We start from the raw sequence: 9,621 nt of genomic DNA, 5'->3' as shown, positions 1-9,621 counted from the left end.
GCACTCTATGATAGAGAGCAAAAAATTGGAGGACATAAAAGCAGTGAAGGTACTTAATGAGAATAGGACAGTGTGGAATGGGGGAAGTGAAGAGAAGAGGATAGAGAAAGATAGCAAGTGAACAATAGAGAGGCAGGACGTTAGTGAGAAACAGATATGACTTTTTAACTGTTGGTGATGATATGTATAGTATTCTCAACTGGATTGGTCTGAGAAGTATTTCATGATGGGCAAAGTATATTTACAAGCAAAATGAAAAATAGCGATTAACTTTTAAAAAATAATTTTATAATAATAATAATGATTGGGGAAAACATAGAAATGATATCGAAAGTTGAAGCGGGGAGATTAATGTCTTTGTACTGACTGACTTTCATGGCATTCCCTTTTGAAAAAGCAATGTAATACACTGTAAAGTTATATGTGATCCAATGTAATATAAAGAAGATTATGAGGCCTGCAGCCTCAGTCCGCCTGCTTTCCAGAACTGCTGGCCAGCTCGCTGTCACTTCTTTAGTTTTCCTGGAGCAGTACTTTCTTCAGGGTTTGTTGGAGAGCTGGCGTGGTGTTGGCAAATTCAGGTTTTGTTTGTCTGAGAAGATTTTAATCTTTTTTTCTCATGTGAATGATAATCTTGCATTATATAATAATTTTGGTTGAAGTTTTTTCTTTCTTAACACTTTCAATATATCTTCTCATTCTTTTCTTTTGCTTGCATTTTTTCCATTGGGAAGTTCAGTGTTATCCTGATGGGGTGACCTTTGTAAGTCACTTGTCATTTCTTTCTTGCCAATTTTAGTATCTTTCCTTTATCTGTGGTATTTGCCAGTCTGGCTAAGATGTGCCTTGGGGAATATCTTCTTAGGTTGATTCTTTTTGGGGTCCTTTGGATTTCTTGAGTCTGGATGTTTGAGTGCCTCTCTATACTTGGAAAATATTTTTCTAAGATTTCATAGCATAGATTTTCCATGCCCTTATTCGTTTCTTCATCTTCTGGGATAACAATTATTCAGATGTTAGGGCATATAATGGAATCTAGTATTTCTCAGATGTTATCCTCATGATTTTTGTTTTTGTTTGTTTTGTTTTTGTTTTGCTATTTTCTCTCTTTTTGGTGATTTTCTCTAGGTCAGAAGTTTTATCTTCTACATCTGATATTCTATCTTCAGCATGGTCTAATTTACTTTTAATACTTTTGAGAGAGTTTTTGATTTCCTGTATTATAGACTTCACCTCTAATTGTCCCATCTGACTCTTTCTTAGCATGTCCATTTCTTCTTTCATATTGTGTAAGGACTTTCTAATCTCCTGTAGTTTGTTGTCTCTTTTCTGTTCCAACTAAAAGAATTTGTTCATCATGAATGTTCTAAATTCTTTCTCAGACATTTTGGTAATGACTTCTGTTTTTTCAAGAAATGGAAGGGAGTCACTGTATTCTCTGGAGGGAGCCATATTTACTATTTTATTCAATCCTGAGGCTTTTCTACTTCTAACCATTGGGAGATGTGTTTACTTTGGAATACCTTTTAAGATAACTTTTCATTGAATAAGACTAAGTCTTTGCCTTTTGCTGTGGACTGAAGACTGCCGAAGTCTCTCTTCTGTTGTGTTAGGAATGTGATCCAAGGAGTATTTTGGCTGACAGAGATAGGCGTCTCTGGCTTGGGGGTCCCAGGGCTGGAGCTGGGGTGGAGAGCCTTGACTCAGTGTAACTTACACCAGGGGTCTCTAAATTATCTTTTTTAATTGTGGGAATACCTATTTATTTTGCTGAAGGTAAATATCTTGTTGCCATCATTTACTCTTCTTCATAATTTGTCTTCTTTCATCCACTATCTTGGTTTCAGATTCATTGACCTATCATGTCACCACAACCACCACTGAAGTGTAATTCTTGAAGTTGCATTCTTGGGTCATGTTATGATCCTAGAATGTTCACCTTATATCATGTCTTTAGGTTCATCCTGAAACCTAGAGGAGTCTATGAATATTCTCCATTTAAACCTTCTGATACTTGCTTCACTTTCTGGATAAGGCAGTAATGTGTAAAAGCCAGACACTGAGTCACAAGAAAAACAGACTCTTTGGTTCTAGTGCTGTGGGAAGAGCTAGAAGACTGGGCCTTGGTTTATTTCACTCACACTGAACTATCTATAAAGTCTCACGGGTGAAAAAAATACCGTTACTGGGAATTGGAACAGAAAAGAGACAATTAACTACAAGCGATTAGGAAGTCCTTCCGTGATATAAAAGAAGAAATGGACCCTCCAAGAAAGAATCAGATGGAACTATTAAAGATGAAGTCTGTAATACAGGAAATTAAAAACTCTCTCAAAAGTATTAAAAGTTGATTAGTCCATGCTCAAAATCAAATCTCTGATGAAGATAAAACATCTGACTAAGAGAAAACCAAGAAAAAGATAGAGAAAATAACAAAAAAATGAGGATAATATAAGAGAAATACTAGATTCCATTATACACCCTAATGCCATAAGGTGAAGAAACAAGTAAGGGCATGGAAAAATCATTCCATTAAATATTGGAAGAAAATTTCCCAAGTCTAGAGAGCATTCAAGTATTCAGAACCAATAAATACAAAGGACTACAAATAGAATCAACTCAAGAAGATCTTCCCCAAGGCACATCTTAGCCAAACTGGCAAAGACCACAGATAAAGACATACTAAAACTGGAAAGATGGAAACAACAAGTGGCTTTCAAAGGTCATCCCATCAGGCTAACACCAGGTCTCTAAGGAAACAATGAAAACAAGGAAAGAATGGGAAGAAATATTGAAAGTGTTAAAAGACAAAAAAATTTCAACCAAGATTATAATATCCTGCAAGACTATCCTTCATATGGGAAAAAAGACTAAAATCGTCTCAGCAAAACAACCTGAAAAAATTTGCCAACACCAGACCAGCTCTTCAAGAAATGCTGAAGAATGTAGGGTGACCCTTGCTCTGCAGGAGAGCTCCAGTTTCATCTCTAGGCACCTGGCCAGCAAGGGAAATTGAGGCAGGGGAACCACTGCCCCTGCCCCACTTCCATGCTCCCAAGAACAGGATCCAACACCCTAGAAAGAGCCGCCCATGCTCTGTAGAAGAGCTCCAGTTTCACCTCTAGGACCCATGTCAGCAAGGAAAACTGAGGCAGGAGCACCACTGCTCCAGCCTCACTTCCAGGCTCCCCAGACCAGGACCTCACTCCCTAGAGAGGTAGGCAGGGTTTTATTTATTTTTTTCTTTGGTCTTCCTTTGTGTTGTGTTAATACCCTCCTCTCCCTTGTCCTACAGAGAGGCCCTTGCTCTGCAAGAGAGCTCCAGTTCCAACTCTAGGTCCCAGGACAGCAAAGGAAACTGAAGTATGGGTACTACTGCTCCTGCTCCACTTCCAGGCTCCCTAAACAGAACCTCACCCCTAGAGAGAATGACCCTTGCTCTGTAGCATAGCTCCAGTTTTATATCTAGGCAACTGACCAGCAATGGAAACTGAGGCAGGGGAACCACTGCCTCTGTGCCACTTCCAGGCTCCAAAACCAGGACCTCACTCCCTAGAAAGAGTGGCCCATCTCTAGGCCCTTGTCGAAATCACATGCCGTGAATATTCTCTTCTATACAGTTTTCTTTCCTCTTACATTATCAACTCTTCATCATCCTCCACCCTACCAGAAGCATTAGACAGATCTAGAGTCACAATTCTGATATTCTCTAGTATTGTAAGGTTCCCTGGGATCTTCCCCTGTACTGAACAACCAATGAGTACCAAGATACTACTCTTCAAACACCTAAATAGGGTACACCTCTTGGGACCACATTGCTAAAACAATAGAAGAGAGACTTTTGCATACATTAATTCATAGCAAAAGGGAACACACTTCCTCCTAAGAAGTATTTAAAAGTGAATACATCGTCCAATGGCTAGAAGTAGAAGAGCATCAGGGATGAATAAACCAGAAAATGTGTCTCCATCAAAGAAACAGAGTAACTCCCCTCCATCTCTCCTAAAATATGAGGACATTAGCAAAGTGGTAGAGAAAGAATTTAGAACATTCATGAGGAACAGATTCTATGAGTAGGAACAGAAAAGAGACAATGAAGTACAGGAGGTTAGGAAGTTCTTCCATGAAATAAAAGAAGAAATGGACACTCTAAGAAAGAATCAGATGGAGGGACCAGCAGTTAATGTAATGGCTATGTCGCTAGACTCCCATGTAGTCAACTGAGATTCGAGTCCTGGACCCAGTGGCTTAAACTCAGGCTGGGCGCATGTGCATGTGTGTGCAAGATCTCAAGAGGAGAATGGAGGAGAAGGGATTGTGATGTGTCTATCCCCACTGAGAGGTGATTTCTCACTTTCTATCTCTCTGTTTCTATCTTTCTGGGGAGCACACATGCCCAATAAGAAAAAAAAACTCTCCAAGAAAAAGAAAAAAAAAAAGAATCAGATGGAGATATTAGAGATGAAGTCTGTAATACAGGAAATCAAAAACCCTCCGGAAAGTATTAAAAGTCGATTAGATCATGCTGAAGATCAAATTTCCAATGTTGAAGATAAAACTTCAGACCAAGAAAAACCCAAGAAAAAGGTAGAAAACATAAAAAAAAAACATGAGGATAATATACAAGAAATATTAGATTCCATGAGAAGCCCAAAAATTGGAATAATTTACATCCCAGAAGGTGAAGAAACTAATAACAGAATAGAGAATCTATTCCATGAAATCCTAGAAGAAAATTTCCCAAGTCTAGAGAGTCACTCAAGCATCCAGACCCAAGAGAAACAAAGGGCCCCAAATAGACTCAATTCAAGAAGATCTTCCCCAAGGCACATATTAGCCAGATTGTCCAAGACCACAGATAAAGGCATGACACTAAAACTGGCAAGAAAGAAATGAGAAGTGACATAAAAAGATCAGCATACAAAACTCACGTGGTAGGAAGACCCCTTTCAAAAGTCTCCTGTCTCTGTATCTGTCTTTGTCTCTCTCTACCTCTGTCTCTGTCCTCTCTCTCTTTCTTTTAATTTTTGCTTTTTAGAATTTTTTAAGGTGAGGCATTTTACAGGGCCGTGTGGCCCCTCCTGGCCCTGTATCTTGTTAACAATTCCCTCTCCCCCTCCCAACCCAGGAGAGGCAGAAGGGAACAGGAAAGACCTTCTATAAGAGACAGACAGCTCCATGGCTCCTGTGATCTAGCCATTTTGGGAGAAAGAAGATACCCCACTGATAACTGGGCCTCCAGCATACAAAACTTGTGTGGTAGGAAGAACCCTTTCAAGTCTCCTGTCTCTGTATCTGTCTTTGTCTCTCTCTACCTCTGTTTCTGTCCTCTCTCTCTCTCTTTTTTAATTTTTGCTTTTAAAATTTTTTTAAGTTGAGGCATTTTACAGGGCCCTTTGCCCACTCATATCCCTTTATCTTGTTAACAATTCCCTCTCCCCCTCCAAACCAGGAGAGGCAGAAGGGAGCAGAAAATGCCTTCTTCAAGAGACAGACAGCTCCATGACTCCTGTGCTCTAGCCAATTTGAGAGAAAGGAAGAGGCCCCACTGATAACTGGGCCTCCAGCATACAAAACTCGCATGGTTGGAAGACCCCTTTCAAGTCTCCTGTCTCTGTATCTGTCGTTGTCTCTCTCTACCTCTGTCTCTGTCCTTTCTCTCTCTCTCTTTTAATTTTTGCATTTTAGAATTTTTTGAGGTGAAGCATTTTACAGGGCTGGGTGGTCCCTCCCAGCCCTTTAACTTTTCATAAGTCTCTCTCCCCCTTCCAAACCAGGAGAGGCAGAAGGGTACAGAAAAGGCCTTCTTCAAGAGACAAACAGCTCCATGGCTCCTGAGATCTAGCCATTTTGGGAGACAGGAAGATGCCCCACTGATAACTGGGCCTAGAGCATACAAAACTCATGTGGTTGGAAGTCCTCTTTCAAGTCTCCTGTCTCTATCTGTCTTTATCTCTCTCTTTGTCTCCGTCCTCTATTTCTCTCTCTTTTAATTTTTGGTTTTTAGAATGTTATACAGTGAGGCATTTTGCAGGGCTGTGTGACAACTACTAGCCCTTTATCTTGTTAATAATTCCCTCTCCCCCTCCCAACCAAGGAGAGACAGAAGGGAACAGAAAGGCCTTCTTCAAGAGACAGACAGCTCCATGGCTCCTACGATCTAGCCATTTTGGGAGAAAGGAAGATGCCCCACTGATAACTGGGCCTCCAGCACACAAAACACATGTCGTAGGAAGACCCTTCCAAGTCTCCTGTCTCTGTATCTGTCTTTGTCTCTCTCTATCTCTATCTCTGTCTTCTCTCTCTCTCTCCATTTTTTAATTTTTACTTCTTAGATTTTTTTAAAGTGAGGCATTTTACAGGGCCGTGTGGCCACTCCTAGCCCTTTATCTTAATAATTCCCTATCACCCACCCAACTCAGGAGTGGAAGAAGGGAACAGAAAAGGCCTTCGCCAAGAGACAGATAGCTCCATGGCTCCTGTGATCTAGCCATTTTGGGAAATAGAAAGATGCCCCACTGATAACTGGGCCTCCAGCATACAAAACTCACATGGTTGGAAGACCCCCTTTCAAGTCTCCTGTCTCTGTATCTGTCTTTGTCCCTCTCTACCTCTGTCTCTGTCCTCTCTCTCTCTCATTTTTAATTTTTGTTGTTTAGAATTTTTTTTTTTGGAGAGATTTTCACTGTAGGGTATGTGCGCTCGCCAGACAAACAGACATAGAGACAGAAAGCGAGAAATCACCCCCCAGGGGGGATGGTCACACCGCAATCCCTTCTCCTCCATTCTCTTCTTGGGATCTTGGGCACATATGCACACGCACCCGGCGTGAGTTTTAAGCCACCGGGTCTGGGACACGAACCGTGGTTGACTATGTGGGAGTCCAGCGACATAGCCATTATGCTAACTGCTGGTTCCCCTGTTTAGAATTTTTTAAGGTGAGGCATTTTACAGGGCCATGTGGCCCCTCTTAGCCCACCCTCTCCCCCACCCAACCAAGGAGAGGCATAAGGGAACAGAAAAGGCCTACTTCAAGAGACAGACAGCTCCATGGCTTCTGCTATCTAGCCATTTTGAGAGATAGGAAGATACCCCACTGAGAACTGGTCCTCTAGCATACAAAACTCATGTGGTAGGAAGACCCCTTTCAAGACTCCTGTCTCTGTCTCTTTGTCTCTCTCTACCTCTGTCTCTGACCTCTCTCTCTCTCTTTTAATTTTTACTTTTTAGAATTTTTTAAGGTGAGGCATTTTACAGGGCCATGTGGCCCCTCCTAGCCCTTTATCTTGTTAATTATTCCCTGTCTCACTCCCAATCTAGGAGAGGCAGAAGTGAACATAAAAAGCCTTCTTCAAGAGACAGACAGCTCCATGGCTCCTTCAATCTAGCAATTTTGGGAGACAGGAAGATACCTCACTGAAAACTGGGCCTCCACCATACAAAATTTGTGTGGTACGATGACCCATTTCAAGTTTCCTGTCTCTGTATCTGTCTTTGTCTCTCTCTATCTTTGTCTCTGTCCTCACGCTCTCTCACATTGTTAATTTTTGGTTTTTAGAATTTTTTAAGGTGAAGCAGTTTACAGGGTCGTGTGGCCTCCCCTAGCCATTTATCTTGTTAATAATTCCTTCTCCCCCTCCCTTAGAGAGCAAAAAATTGGAGGACATAAAAGCAGTGAAGGTACTTAATGAGAATAGGACAGTGTGGAATGGGGGAAGTGAAGAGAAGAGGATAGAGAAAGATAGCAAGTGAACAATAGAGAGGCAGGACGTTAGTGAGAAACAGATATGACTTTTTAACTGTTGGTGATGATATGTATAGTATTCTCAACTGGATTGGTCTGAGAAGTATTTCATGATGGGCAAAGTATATTTACAAGCAAAATGAAAAATAGCGATTAACTTTTAAAAAATAATTTTATAATAATAATAATGATTGGGGAAAACATAGAAATGATATCGAAAGTTGAAGCGGGGAGATTAATGTCTTTGTACTGACTGACTTTCATGGCATTCCCTTTTGAAAAAGCAATGTAATACACTGTAAAGTTATATGTGATCCAATGTAATATAAAGAAGATTATGAGGCCTGCAGCCTCAGTCCGCCTGCTTTCCAGAACTGCTGGCCAGCTCGCTGTCACTTCTTTAGTTTTCCTGGAGCAGTACTTTCTTCAGGGTTTGTTGGAGAGCTGGCGTGGTGTTGGCAAATTCAGGTTTTGTTTGTCTGAGAAGATTTTAATCTTTTTTTCTCATGTGAATGATAATCTTGCATTATATAATAATTTTGGTTGAAGTTTTTTCTTTCTTAACACTTTCAATATATCTTCTCATTCTTTTCTTTTGCTTGCATTTTTTCCATTGGGAAGTTCAGTGTTATCCTGATGGGGTGACCTTTGTAAGTCACTTGTCATTTCTTTCTTGCCAATTTTAGTATCTTTCCTTTATCTGTGGTATTTGCCAGTCTGGCTAAGATGTGCCTTGGGGAATATCTTCTTAGGTTGATTCTTTTTGGGGTCCTTTGGATTTCTTGAGTCTGGATGTTTGAGTGCCTCTCTATACTTGGAAAATATTTTTCTAAGATTTCATAGCATAGATTTTCCATGCCCTTATTCGTTTCTTCATCTTCTGGGATAACAATTATTCAGATGTTAGGGCATATAATGGAATCTAGTATTTCTCAGATGTTATCCTCATGATTTTTGTTTTTGTTTGTTTTGTTTTTGTTTTGCTATTTTCTCTCTTTTTGGTGATTTTCTCTAGGTCAGAAGTTTTATCTTCTACATCTGATATTCTATCTTCAGCATGGTCTAATTTACTTTTAATACTTTTGAGAGAGTTTTTGATTTCCTGTATTATAGACTTCACCTCTAATTGTCCCATCTGACTCTTTCTTAGCATGTCCATTTCTTCTTTCATATTGTGTAAGGACTTTCTAATCTCCTGTAGTTTGTTGTCTCTTTTCTGTTCCAACTAAAAGAATTTGTTCATCATGAATGTTCTAAATTCTTTCTCAGACATTTTGGTAATGACTTCTGTTTTTTCAAGAAATGGAAGGGAGTCACTGTATTCTCTGGAGGGAGCCATATTTACTATTTTATTCAATCCTGAGGCTTTTCTACTTCTAACCATTGGGAGATGTGTTTACTTTGGAATACCTTTTAAGATAACTTTTCATTGAATAAGACTAAGTCTTTGCCTTTTGCTGTGGACTGAAGACTGCCGAAGTCTCTCTTCTGTTGTGTTAGGAATGTGATCCAAGGAGTATTTTGGCTGACAGAGATAGGCGTCTCTGGCTTGGGGGTCCCAGGGCTGGAGCTGGGGTGGAGAGCCTTGACTCAGTGTAACTTACACCAGGGGTCTCTAAATTATCTTTTTTAATTGTGGGAATACCTATTTATTTTGCTGAAGGTAAATATCTTGTTGCCATCATTTACTCTTCTTCATAATTTGTCTTCTTTCATCCACTATCTTGGTTTCAGATTCATTGACCTATCATGTCACCACAACCACCACTGAAGTGTAATTCTTGAAGTTGCATTCTTGGGTCATGTTATGATCCTAGAATGTTCACCTTATATCATGTCTTTAGGTTCATCCTGAAACCTAGAGGAGTCTATGAATA

Source organism: Tupaia chinensis, unplaced genomic scaffold (genome assembly GCF_000334495.1).
Source record: "Tupaia chinensis unplaced genomic scaffold, TupChi_1.0 Scaffold000037_22, whole genome shotgun sequence".
NCBI classification, from domain to species: domain Eukaryota; kingdom Metazoa; phylum Chordata; class Mammalia; order Scandentia; family Tupaiidae; genus Tupaia; species Tupaia belangeri.
This window is presented reverse-complemented; position numbering follows the sequence as displayed.